Source organism: Alosa pseudoharengus, unplaced genomic scaffold (assembly GCF_046254945.1).
Source record: "Alosa pseudoharengus isolate Yale_2024_CS ecotype anadromous, Long Island Sound unplaced genomic scaffold, YU_APseudo_1.1 YU_APseudo_1.1_scf_9, whole genome shotgun sequence".
NCBI classification, from domain to species: Eukaryota; Metazoa; Chordata; class Actinopteri; order Clupeiformes; family Clupeidae; genus Alosa; species Alosa pseudoharengus.
The window spans coordinates 40,435,934-40,450,699 of NW_027468881.1; positions in this window are offsets into that span (position 1 = coordinate 40,435,934).

Below are 14,766 nucleotides of genomic sequence, written 5' to 3' on the forward strand. Positions count from 1 at the left end.
AGGGCGTAGCCAGAAAATATAGTGTGCATGTGAGATTTTTCGGTGGCATCAACCCAGTACAAGTGAGGGGCGCATGTGACAGGTGGAACGCAAATGGCCTGTAAATTTAAACACTATCTAGGCTACTGTATATCAGTGCTCTCAAAATTAACGTGATCGCGTAATGACAATCAAAAAACGCACAAAATATGCTAGCCTACTCGCAAGAATAATTCTTCAGCGGCTGCACCACATAATTCATTTTAAAACGTAAATGTAGATCTAATTAGAAAAAAAAATCCATAAAGCTATTTTAAGTTAGAATAAAAAACTTAGAATGCAGTGCCTATTTTAGAGATTGGTTTAATTGTAGGTCTAAATCCACACGTGAACTACGATTTGTTTATTGATTAGCAAACTGTGTAACCGATTGGCCGTAGCCGTAGTAGCCTGAGCTATTAATACTTGGGAAAATATCCTTTGAACAGACATCAGGAACCACGATCAGTGAGGAACACGAGTTACCTCCACTTACTTTAGGCTGCTCCTAATTTGCTCTGCAAACAGTCATTTCAGGGTCTCCGATGACGCGTCTATAATGCGCGCTGGCTGAGTTTTGAGGCTATAGTGCAAGACGGCGGGGCTTGGATTTAAACATGAAAACAATTTCATCATAGATTGCTTTCAGGAGCTTCTGGGAAATGGAGTTGCCTTAATTTATTTAGAGAGTGAATAAACGTATGAAACAGAGAAGTATTGTCATCCCAGATAGCAAACATACACTGGGACGGAACTGGGCCACACCTACCACAACGTCCGGCACGGATCTGAATAATGGACCTGATCCGGCGTCCAAACGCACATCGGTCCAAAATTGGTTTGGATCCGTTTGACGGATCTGCGGCAGATATGGACTTGTACTGGTCCAGGTCCGTGTGATCTTCCGAGTTACGGATGTGGTATCGATCCGCGGTACATATCTGTTTCGGATATGGACCAGCACTTGTCCTCTGTCTGATCATCCGCTACAGATGTGGCACGGACCTGCTTATCAGATCCCTGTCTACGGATGCGCTACGGATCTGCTTACCAGACCACTGCCAGCTTCTATTTTGCCTTATCCTTGGCATTAATTTTTTAATATCTAGGCATTAAGTTATAGCATTAACTTGCTTTACAAAGTTACACGGTTGCCTGGATGTAGGCCTAGGCTACAATGGGATCAGGAAATGAAACAAAAGAAGCCAAGATAAATGTTTGAATTTATTAGGCCTACATGAACAACTTCATGAAACATGACAAAAGCAATTGATTAATTCCAATATATTTTGTTGCCTACATAAACATAAAAAAACAGCTCCACATGCTGTACACCGAAAACAAAAAACGTGCGTGTCTTTGGAGGGCAGGGGGGGGGGGGTAAATTGGGCCGTTGTTACTAGGCTACTGGTAGTGTTGCAGTTGCTGTTGGACTGCGGCTTCCGCCGTCAAACAGGCAGTGGAGTTTGGTCGCTGCCGCGGCGGCGGCCGGTGTCTTTCCTGTTCCTGCTGCTGCTGCTGTTCCCGCCGCTGTCTCTCCATCCTCTCCTGGCGGCCTCCAAACCTATCATGGGCCAGGGAGAACCATCGGATGGCATGATGGCATATTTCATCATCTGTAGCCTGTGCCGTTGTAGCACAATTGCGCACTGCTCCTGGAAAACAGACACAGACAATGTTGTTGTAGGGCCACATATAAAGATGAGTTTGATATGACAAATGCGAGATCTGGACCAGACCAGAGCTGCAGCACTCAATGAGGACATAGTTCAGGAGTGCCATTGCATCAGTGGCAACCTGTTAATCTAAATTAAGAAATATATTTAATTCCTTGCCCTAAACAGTATTCATGTTTACTGCTAATTTACTGATGTCAAGTAATTTAGTGTGGGGCAGACAATAGTTCAACAGTAGGTATGGAGTAGAAAATAAAGAGATCTAGGCTAAATCTGTCAAGATTTGCCACCATGGCAAACAGTCTTGCAGCGATCTCATAGTTGAACACTAACCGCTTGATTACTGTCTTTTAGCTACCCATATGGGCCGTTCTGACACTGTGATATGGCAATCTGGTGAAGAGAACATTTCAGATTTTTTTCGTGTGTGCTAATAACTGCTTGTGTAGCCTATATTAAGGAACTTTGCTAGTATGTTTGCTTTGTCAAAATGCTTGGTGACTATATTCATTTTGTCGTTAATAACAATTACGCTACATAAATAAATAAATAAACGTCTAGTCATGAAATGTTACTTAAACATTAGGTTACGTTAACAAATAAATCTAGGATAGCATTCGCCTATGCATTAATGTAGCCTAACACCTTTATTTATTTTTCTTCTCATGAACACAATTAATATCATTAAGTAATGACATTGTCCTTTTGCAATTTTTAACAAACTGACCTAGCTCCGTGGCCTAGACGATATCAAACACGAAAATCAAGTATTGCAATGAATCTTTCGGAATATCAGTTAGAATAAAATAAGATCTACTGAGTGGAAACTATTGCTTTTGATGGCAGTGAAGTGACAGATCTCATTCCGACAGTGAACCACAGCATGCGCGATGTGATAAAATATAGGCATCCCAATAACATGGCACATTACAGTGTTTAAGTGAGAACTTGAAGCTCTCAAAATAACCACACAAGGCCTACACATAAGACACCTGGCCTGATAATGTTTCAACTTCTAAACAAATTCAAGCCTCTAAAAACTCGCCACCGGTTCTGCTCCCACCTACTCGAATGTCCTCATACAGGCATATGCTACAACCCTTGCGCTCCTCAGACGAATGACGTCTAGCTCTGCCATCAGTACGCTCAGGCCAAAACTTTTGTCATCTGTTGTTCCTCGTTAGTGGAACGCGCTACCAGTTCCTACTAGAGCAGGGACATCCCTCTATATCTTCAAAAAACTCCTGAAGACCCAGTTATTCAGAGAATATATCCTCTTGTAGTACTCACACTAGCCTTCCTATAGCACTTGACTAGAACTGACAATTGACTGTATAAAAAACAGCACTCACTGATGCACTTTTTCTTACTGTAGGCTACTCTACATCTTTCAATTGTTTTACATTGTTCTGGAATTGTTGAGAGACCCTTTTTTAAACTCTTTAAACCGTTTGCCATGTTGTACGTCGCTTTGGCTAAAAATGCATCAGCCTAATGTAATAAACAAGTTGACCCATTTGCAATTGCAAGAAGGATTTATAATGTTCCATTGGTCTGCAATGTTGTTTGCCTTTGCCCTTTGCCCCTAACTGTTTTCACGGCTGCCGCTGATAACCAGTGTAAAACATAAACACTAGGCCTACTTGCTAAATAAGTGAAGTTAAGGATGAGAAGGGAGATTTGTGAAATAAAGTACATACAATATATATAACTGATGTAGTTACAGGGAGTCAACAGATGCTTCTACTCTAATCTGTTTGGATAAGTGTCCAATGAGTTGGACATTACGTGAATTCATGTCAATTCACCATGGCCAGTGATTGTGATGGAAAACATCGGAGTAATACTTACTGGTTAAGATGACTTTGGATGCCATCTTCTTAAAGGCCATTTTCTCATTCACACCCTTCCAGTTAATCCTGCGAGCCACAGAGCAGGAAAATATTGATGCCAAGATGTTCCATGTCACCCTCTTCACATCAACCCCTCCAACAGAGGAGAAGGAGGTCACCTATGTGGACATGAGGGTGAAAAAATGATAGAATAAACATGACAATTGTGATGCTCCCCCCCCCCTGAAATTAGCAGTCAGTACCTAAGTTCTCTTCCATCTATGTTGTGACATAGTAAGTGTGCTGTTTTGAAGTTGCAACCTAGAATAAGTTAGAATAACAAGTTCTAACTTCACTCTGGCTACATTGAGAATTGATCTGGAGCCCATCAGTTGTTTTTAAAACATACAAAAATAAATGGCAACAGACAGTGAAGAGGCAACATCTATCTCCATGATTGGTGCAAGTTGGTTTCAATGGCTGTGTCCTGAAGGTCCGTCAGGGCAAATTCAATGACTGATAATGACAATGTCAGATTTGTTACGTTCTTGATTTGAAGGAAAATGCTTACCAGGGCCTGTTTTTTGCGGTCATGTTGAGGGTTCTGTAGCCACTCCTCAAATCGCCTCACTTCTTCTATGCTGTCGAGAGGGAACTGAAAGTCATCAGGCATTTCACATGTTGGCTGGCCATCCCTGGTCCCTAATCTTGCCAGCACCACATTCACAGTTGTGGCAAGTTGATTGACCTGCTGCTTGATATTTTCCAGCAGCAACAGGCCATGCAGCTGTGCCTCTGAAAGATTGGTGAGAGAGAGAGAAGAAATTCACAATTCAAATACTGCTTCTCTGCATATTTATTTGCAAATTTTACAGTCTGATCATGTCCTATTAACTTTATATTTCCAATAACAAGTAGGCCCATAAAAATTGACCATCTACTTATTACATGTTGCAGCCTGTGTGTGTCTATTTTGAAACAGGAATTCCAACAGAAGTGGATGTGAAGGCTGTTATGTGTCAGGTGTACAGTATTGTTCACCATTTTAATTTTGTCTTACCTGTGCAGGTTATCGGGCCAGTGTCGTGTCCCACCCTAAAAGTTGGCCTGAAGAGGAAGGTGCTCCCTTGTTCTCTAGCATAATTTGCTAATTGAGAAATTGTGAATAAATAGTGATTTGCCAGTTAAAATCAAATAAGATTACACTATTCAACAATGTTCACCCTAGGTTTGTCCAGCATTCACTTGAAAGATTCATCAGCAATTTTGTCGTGTTATCAATTTAATTGATTTTCTCATAATATAGTTTCCATGTGCTTGTACTGTATACTGGAATACACAACAAGTTGTGTGTGTGTCAAGCATTGTGTATTGTGCATTGTTGTTTGTAGTACACTTATATTGCACATTGAGAACTTACCATTACATGTTGGTAGAAATTGGGGTGTCAGATCTGGTTCACTGAACAACAGTGGGCTCACAGATTGTCTTCCCGGGGGAGTTGCATTCAACGAGCCATTTCCTAACAGCTGGTGGACTTTGAGGGAAAGTGTGAAGAGGACAGGTAGTGATGACAGGAGACAGGAACAAGACTTACAAAAGGACATCACCACAGTACTTATGCATGTATGCTTTTTATTATTTGCACTAGAATTGCTTTATAAATTTCCTACCGGTGAATGGCCTGGAAGCTGACCCCTTACGAACATTCCAGCTGATGTCCGTGTAAGTTGGTTCTGACCTGTTCTGACAAGGGGCTGCTTATGGAAGGTATGACGTTATATTAACACATGGCAATGAATCTACATATGGATATGACAAATAGACACTGTATAGTGACTTGGTTATGTGAAATGTAGACTTACAGGGGATGGGGGGTGGTCGTACAGAGGGTAAAGGCATATCCACATTTGTGGGATTTACGGCATTAGTGATGGCTAGGTTCATAGGCCCTGTTGTTGGCATTTCTGCATGTTCTGTGTCACTGTCTGTTTCTACGTATCTAGTGAAGACAGGGGAAATGTGAGATAGCACAACTACTCCATGGGCTGGCTTGTATTTATAGTAATAAATAGCTTGTAGTATGCATGTGAAAACCATGATCCGCAATCCGCATACCTTAGGTTCCGTCTCCTCTTCCTTGGCATGTCTTCATCCTCCGACTGGAGGCCTGCTGTTCCACTTTGCAGATAATTCTTAAGATGACGCGTGGCTTCAGTGAAGTCATCTAGTTTGATGACAGAATACAGCAATTACACATTGACAGGTACCAAAATATTCATGCAGTCACCCAAAACCTTGCTTGTCAGAGATGAGTATGGTGACCATAACCACATTATTTCTCCCTTTGGGTAGGGAGCAGAGGATAGTGCAGTGGAATAGCTTTGGAATGTTCCTCACCTCTTTCAAATATGATGCGGGCATTGAACAATTCCCACCCGGGACCCGGCACTTCGCATCTCCTGATGGCTTTCTGTGTTTTTTGGTCTGAGCCGTAGCTTGGCCACACACACTTTCCGTCTTTGTACCAATGACATGGCACTATGTTTGTTGTGCCTTCATCTGTGAAGACGACTCCACAATATTTCTAACATAACATGTAGTAAAAAAAAGACTTGATATCAATAACTGGAAACAAAAACTGAAAACGATTAAAAGCTCTGTCCATGGGCCTAATCTTTTGTGTGGAACAAGGGGATGATCACTTGTTTCCCTTTGTAAGGCAAAGCCAGACATTTTTGCCTCACATTAGCCATTGTTGTAAATTTCGTTTCACATTCCAGCTCAGATGTGGTCATTATGTGAAGGAACTTAGAATCAAAAGGATATTTAAAAAATGAACAGCTGTTCTGGTGTTGTCTGTAGGCAACGTAAACCTCATTGTGGCTCTTGATGATGTTGCTGATTTTACAGACATTCCCACTGATTAAAAACGTGCAGTCATTGGACTTTGTACTGACAGTGAAGTTCTCCACTGTCATCTCGTCATATTGACGGCAAACCCCACTGCCAGTAGGCACAGGGCCTCGACTGTGCTCTCTTTTCAGCTGTGAGCTGGCTTTTGGCTCATGGGAAGACTGAGACTGTTCCGATAGTCGTCTTATGATTTGAGCCAGTGGACAGGAGGGTTTGCGCACCATGCTTTTCAGTTGTGATAGATAGTTTTCATATGGGAAAGAGGAGATCTTGTCCAAACTGCCAAAGACTTTTGCATCCTGTGCTAAATGCGTCAAGCCATGGACGTTGTAAACAATCTGATCTTTCCCATATATGGCACTGAAGTGAGTGACAAACGCATGTAGGAGGCTGTTGGCGTAGTCACTGTATGTGACACAGAGACGAGGAGAGATCAGGATACACATAGCTGTCGACAACAGGAGGAAGTTGGAGTAGGCCACAGGGTTCAGCACATCCCGCAACACCACTGGTCCAGTGTATAAAAGAAATTGCCGATACTCTGTAGCCTTCCACCTATCCACTTCCTTCAGAGACCTTGGCTTTCGTGCAAATTCCCTTGGAATGTGCTGTTTCAAATGCACAAGGTTCTCTGAGATCCTGATCACATCTCTGGAGGGAAGACGGACTGCTAATGGGCCTTTGAGCCACAGATGGAGGAGACGCCTGACCACACCCAAGCACACCAGGTGCATATAGTCAAGTGGGACCTGTGAAACCAGTCCAACATTTAAACCTACAAAGGCATGAGGACCCATGTGGTGGTCCTCATCCTCCTGCCTTGCAAAAGCCTCATCAGTTCTCGGAATACTATCCAGAAGGGGGTATGTCATGCGATTATTTATATACACCCCAGTCTGTATACATTTGTCACATCCATGGTAACCATTGAATGCTTTTGTGTTTTTGACAAATGAACGGGCAGGTGTGTCACATATGATTGAATGAAGTCGCATGGTGAACCACTTCCCCTCAATGCTGAACCCTTCCTGGAGTATAGACAGCTCACACGCAAAATCTGTTAAAAAGTCTTTAGAGGGGGCAGGTTTATGTGTGCCAGAAAACAGCCCTATTACTACTGGCTCCTTCATCGGAACACTAACTAGCATACCCAGAATCGGCCATAACTGTATGCTAGAGCTCTTGAATAGTGGAAGGCCATCAATGCTGATCTGAAGTGGTAAACAGCAACCATCAACCAGCTTGTCCTTCCACTGACACAGTGTGTTTCTAAAGGCTTCAACAATGCCAAAGTAATGATATAGACCATTACAGAGCCCTTTGACAGAATATACTGTTCTAGTATGTAAAAGCGTTCTGGCATCCTTAGGCAGATCTGAATGATACACAGTTAAGATGGCCAAGAGAGCAGTGAGGGCAATATGCGAAATGCCATAAGTCAATGCCCAGTTGGAAAGGCAACTTGTGAGGTTTTCAGATTCCTCACAGTCAGACATTTCGCCCAGATTGTCACCCTCATCGTCATCATGATCATTATCATAATAACCCCTTTCCCCTGACACAGACCCTACAGCTGCTTCGGGATCCAATAAAACAGTTTCTCCCATGTTTATATCTGCAGGTGCAACAACATCCTCAAGGTGTTTGGGAGGAGGTGTCACCTCACATATACCCTCACCAATGTCCCTTAACATTTTGTTCAGATCCACCCTGGCTCTCCTCCTCAATGCTGAATTGGAAACAGGTTTCTTGCATCTATTCATGTTTAAACTATTACTAGATTGAGTGTATATATAGAAGATTTTGAAATTGAAATTGAGGAGTGGAAATAATGTCACCCATCTGTGTTATACCTTCATCTGACAAGTACCAGGCATCATGTTTGCAGTATCTGCAAAAGAAATGGAACATGTGTTAGTGTACGATTCATAAAGCAACATTGGGAATATGGCTGGCAATCAAATTGAGTTTTCAGTGGTGTTTACTAATTGTATTTATTTATTGCCATTTACAACACTGAAGTCTTTGGTCTGAAAAGTCGTATTATTTATGTACAATGTTTACGTATTTTGGGTAGTTATGTCAGCTGAATAATTCAGTTTTAAGGTTTTGTGATTGAAACACTATGAGCCCCAAATTGCCTAATTTGTCAACGCCATGTTTGTCTGGTTAGAAAATGGAGTTTTGAATGTCAAATGTAAGACACAGTTTCAAAATGAATTTGTATGTATATTTTGGGCATTTCAATAAGTTATGCTCATTATTTGACATGAATCTTTCAGCTCTCTGAGTCCCCGTAGTGCACTTACAGTGCCTGACAAAAGTCTTGTCACCCCTTTACAAATGTTGGTGTTTAAGCAAAATACACACACTTCTGTAGTTTATTTGAGAAAACAAACAAACCAGGACAGTTTCAATAGCATAACACAACTGAAAAAACAATTGATGTCCCCACATTCATCCCAAAATATCACTAAAATGCTGCGAGAAGTGTAATACTGTCAAACTGACACGGGCAAAAGTCTCGTCACCCTTCACAAAAAGTGTATTTTGCACTCATAACAGCAGACTTTTCATTGTTAAAATCCAGTGCTAAGGTTATGGGTAGTCAGACATGAGCCGTGGAAGCATTCTGAGAAATATCAGTCCATTTCTAATGGACATATAGACTCAAGTTTACTCACTTTACATGTCTATTGGTGTCTATGGACAGTATGATGTTTTATCAAAGGATGTCCAAATATTTGATTGACTTTTATATGCAGCTGATTATCGGTGCCAGAGGAAATAAAATAGGCCTAGAGCATCACTTGGCCATAGATGTTCACTTTAAACATGGTGCATCTTCATCCACCAGACATAACCACTGGTAAGGAGGCCCAAAAAGTTCTAGATTTGCTCCGTTGCTCCATAGAATTAACTGCCAAACCTATTGCCACTCATTTATATGGTTTTGATTTGGTATTCTTCTTTGGTTTTGTTCATGCTTGAGGAAGAATGAGGAATATTCTGCACCATGTTTAAAGTGAAGCATGACCATGGCCAGGTGATGCTCTAGGGCTATTTTGCTTCCTCTGGCACTGATAATAATAATGATAATTATAAACTTGAGTCTATGGTCCATTAGAAATGGACTGATATTTCTCAGGAATGCTTTCACAGCTAACCTCTGACTGGCTATAACTTTAGCACTGGATTATAACAATGAAAAGTGTGCTTTTATCAGTGCAAAATACAGTTTTTGTGAAGGGTGACAAAACTTTTGACCGACAGTATAACACTACCTGCAGCATTTTGGTGAGCGGTGACAAGACTTTTGTCAGGCATGGTACAATTTATTTAATGACATTCAGTCTGTTGTTCATGGACTTGATTGGTAGAGCTATAATTTGTACCAATTTTGTGTCATCTACATCATGGCCATGGTTTGCCATATCCGTGTGTATAATGATGTAGATTTTCTCCATATGTCCCACAAAATAGCGTTTAGTTAGACATAAATAATTTGACTGGAAACGTGTTTAGCTGTTTTGATATCAAAAATTACAGTTGAGTAAGGCCTGCTTGGAATTGGGACATGTGTTGTTAAACAGGTGTAAAAGTGAAGGTAGAGGTCTGTGCAGACAGATTTCTCAGTCCCGCGGCCACCCGCTCTATATTCTGTCCCGCTCCCGCCCGCATCTGTAACATTAGGTCCGCTCCTGCCCACATAGAGCTTTCAAAACTTGTCCTGCGCCGCATTCTTTTGTGTCGTGACCCTGCAGACCACTACGTGCAGGAGAGTTTTCATTGTTAACGTGTCTACTAGCCCGCGCAGTGTCGACATGCAGCGAACTATTTGGATGTGTCAATGACGTTGCTGAATGGAATGCCTTTACAGAGAACATCAAATGGTACGTCATAGGTTTCTTTTAGTTCTGAAGTCCAGTCAGGGATGGTAAGTGTGACCTCTTAGGCTACCTGCTGGAAACTATGCTACAAACAGCAGTAGGCCATATTGGCACTGTTGTGTTTAATGTAGCCTATTGTGCGGTCATAGGCTAGGCCTACATTGTAGCCTAAGGCCTATGCAGTTGTGCTTAGGTTAATGTGTAGATATTTTCCTATATGATTATGGTAGGCCTATTATGCTATAACCGTTCTGTTTATTGGTGTCAGTGGTTAGCAGGTCGAAAGCCTAGGCTACTAGCGGTTGGTAGCTGTCCGTGGTTCTATTCAAAGGCCGGTGCATGTGGTGAGACTGTACAGTGCGCGCGCGCGGTTCTGTGTGTGTGTGTGGGGGGGGGGGGGTGTTTGGACTATTAAACTTATGTCAGAGTAGCCTACTTTCTGGTGAATCAGCTGGTGTAGCCATATTAAGTAGCTTCAGGGATAAAGTCCCCAAAGCTGTCCTATAGGCCTACGGAATTTATGGACGAGGGGGATGCGAAGAACTCCCGACGCGCAGCGGAGGGTATTCCCCTGCCAGAGTCCATTCATTCCTATTTATAACGGGACACCTTGAAGGCCATTGTCCCGCTTATCACCTGGTTGCCACTATGTCATACGCATGCCTTTTTAGTACACAAAAGAACCAGCAAATCATAAAAGAGCAGTTCTTCTCTCCGGAGATAAGCTGCAGTAGGCTATAATTCTGATGTGTTAGTTGAATGGGACAATGGGCTAAAATGTCATAGGGGCCTACTTTAACAGGTGACTTTAATGGTTTGTTTGCTTATTGAATTTAGGCTACAACAGTGACAGACGTTTCAGACTCATTAAATGTAATGCTGTGTAGGCTGGATATATGAAGAGAAATAACATCGGCTTGCAATCAATGAAAGTCGGCTAATAGCCTAAGCCATTAATTGTTAGCAGCTGTAATAAATGACCTTCTCCCACATTACCCACGCATAGGCCAGCTTAAGTAGCATAGTCTAATTCGGTGTTTAGTGCATAGTTTCTCCATTTATTAGGCTACAAAAAACACATACAAATAATATTCTTAAGAAGCAGCACGACCTTCTGGAATGTAGACACGTTAGAGAACAGGTGTCATAGGTTTATGGTAGGGCTGTTTAATTGCCTAAGCGCTGGTAGGCCTAACCACTCCTTTAGTGCTACGTTTAGGCTACGCCACCTTTCAATTACTTTGTTGAAACTGATTAAAAAACGTTTAATTTAATAAACGGCCGAAGAGGAAGAAAGTGTTTGCCTTGTGCTAGGCCTTGGCCTACATGCGGTTAAACAGCCTTTTACGCTTTTGGCGACGGCGGGCTTTGTACAATTATCTACACACGCTGCAACCTAGTTGCCAACTTGCCACCTTTCTATTTATATTGCTTTCTGTTGAAGTTGGTCACAACAACTTTGTGATTAAAGTTGACATGTCTTATTTAATTAACTGCTTAAGAGGAAGACAGTGTTTGCTGTTTAGGCTTACCAATTAGGCTAAATGAATAAACATTTTACAAATGAATGATTCTAAGAAAAACATTACGCTAGGCCATTATAAACCTTCACACAAATAGGCCTACCTTTTCTCACTCACTGACTTACACTTATTACACACACTGTCTAAGAGAATACTTTTATTAAATGCCTACAGTTTTCTAGCTAAATTGCCTATTATTAAAAAGTCGCTCCAACTATGCCTAAACTGAAGTTGGCGTTGCAACCACAGAAACATGTCGGACTACACCCCACTTAGTAGCTCAAATAACTTAAACAAAATTTCAGCATAATTTCATCAAAAGCAAATGTGTAATGTACTTACGTGGGTTGGTCATGTCCACAGAGTGAATAATTCTCCGCCGGTGATGTTCAATGAGACAGCTTGGAGTAGTGCACTTGATGTGTGTAGGTATAAGCATACCGATACAATTGTGAAGTTTTTTCCCCCATTGGTTTATTTAATTAAACACACAACACGACTGATGTATAAATGCATTGGACATAATGTGCGCATGCAGCCTATGTGTCTCAATGTAATATTTGCCATAACAATTCAATGAATAGGTATAGGCTGGTAAATGACACCCCTATGAAATGTTTCATTTTGTTTCATTGTTTCATCATGTTTCAAGCGCGCGTGCGGCTGACATCCGCATTACGGACCTAAGAGGCCTAGGCCTACAGCTGATATATTTCTGACTGATTGTGTGCTTGCTGTTTCCCGAACATGCTCATAACGTGAACTTGCCTGCACTGTTCTATAGTTCCTAAGGGGAACTGTCCACGTTAACAGTTCTGAAGTACAACGATGTAAGCCAAACACAATCTCTGATAGCAAATGAGATCACGCATGTCTATTCGTTGTCTGTTGCTGAGCAACACGACAAGGCATACACTGTAAAAAAAGTCTGTAAAAATTACAGGGGAAAACTGTGAAATGGCAACAGAAACATACCATAAAACCTAAAACAGTATATCACTGTAGAAGAAACATCTAATTTCCCTAAATCAAGAAACGGCACAAAACTTTAATTTTACTGGCAAAATATGTGGAATATTACGGTGAATAACTAGATTTGGCTACAGTAATAGACCATAAAACCTAAAACAGTATACTACTGTTGAAGAAACATCTTATTACCTTAAAACAAGAAACGGCACAAAACTTTCATTTTACTGTCAAAATATGCGAAATATTACGGTGAAGAACTGTCAGTTGGCTACAGTAACAGACCATAAAATGTAAAACAGTTTATCACTGTAGTAGATACATTTAATTACCCTAAATCAAGAAACAGCACACCACTTTATTTTTACTATCATAATATGTGTGAAATTACAGTGAAGAACTGTGAAATGTCAACAGTAAATGGGCATACAAATGTGTTTTTTTCTTTTTAAAACGGCTGCACCCCTGGTAAAGTTGGGGGAAAAGGTATGAAAAAATACCTTTTGTTGATTTCTTAGTTTCAAGTGAAAGTGAAAAATCCAAAACCTTTAAGACAAACATACATACTTACTTCCAAATACTGGCACCCCTCATGAACAAGTGTTACTGAACTCCCCCCCCCCCCCCCATTTTTGTTCAACTAGACTACTAGCCTACTGTTAATCAGTTTGAAGCAGTAGGCCTGACTGCATGTTTCACTAAGGCATAAAATAGTGACACTGAAGTCAAAGGTAATTATGAAGACTCTAATGAAGGGAAGGGTAGGCTACAAATGAAACGTCTACTTGCTTGGAAATGCCCATATTTAATATTAAAAACCCTTATTGGACATTATTTGATTAAAACAACTATTCACCAACTGGAACACTTGACATTCAAAGCCATTTTATTTGGAGAGACCATATATGTGTTGTTTGAAGCAGGCGGCATGCACATGCGCAGTCCAGCGTAGCGCGATGCCTCGTGTGGTGCAGACTTTGAGACGTTGAGAAAAGCAAAGCATCTTGGCCATCTCGACTCGGATAAGAAGACCAGATCTAAGGTAATATACATATATTTTTTGTCCTTATAATTCTACCTCACTGCGCTGCCTGTAGTGATTATATATTTGCCTTGTCTTTTGTGTCTATTTATCGGGCTAATGCTAGGCAGATTATTATGTTTTCGCCCTATCGAATCCTTAGCTAGCTAGGTATCACTAACCCCACTTGCTGGTGTGCTACGTACTGACGGTAGGCTCACTAGGCTGTGTAAAATATTAGGCTACATTGCGATGCACTATGCTTAACGTGTTCTTGAGGTCGTGCAGTTTAGACATTGTAAATCTAATTGTTTATTCGAGTTGTTTCCCATACTTCTGGGAATATGTCTTGTATCCAGGGATGTGAACATTTTAAGCTAGCAGTGTTTTTCAAAGGTAACGCGTGATAATATTAATTAGCTTGGCTAACAGCTAATTTTCCCTCGCTCCTGTGAATACTGGGTGTGGCATAGGTTCAAATAGGTGGTACAAGACTATCACATGACGGCGTTGTTTTTCGAAAGTAGGTAACCGTTGACTCTTTTAACTAGACGAATTGCGCCTTTTTTCAGTTGCAGGGCTCACTTTGTTTAGCTATGCTGCTCTGTATGGATGGTTGTATCGATTTGTCCTGCTTTGGCGAGGAAAATTATTTTTTATTCGAGAGCTAACGTTAACGTTGCTAATTTTTTGCTACTCTGTTTTTGGTGAAGTTTGCTACATTACGAATATCTTATCAAGGTGCTTCTCAAGTTTTGTATTTGTCTCACAGTAAAGTTAAATGTAGCTTGAAATGTTGAATTGCAATTTCTGTGGGAAGACAGTGAAGACATTCAGAGGTTATGTTCTTCATTGCAAACTTCATCGGAATGAACCACATTGTTTATTTAAGTGTTGTGGTGCCGGTTGCGTAGGACATTT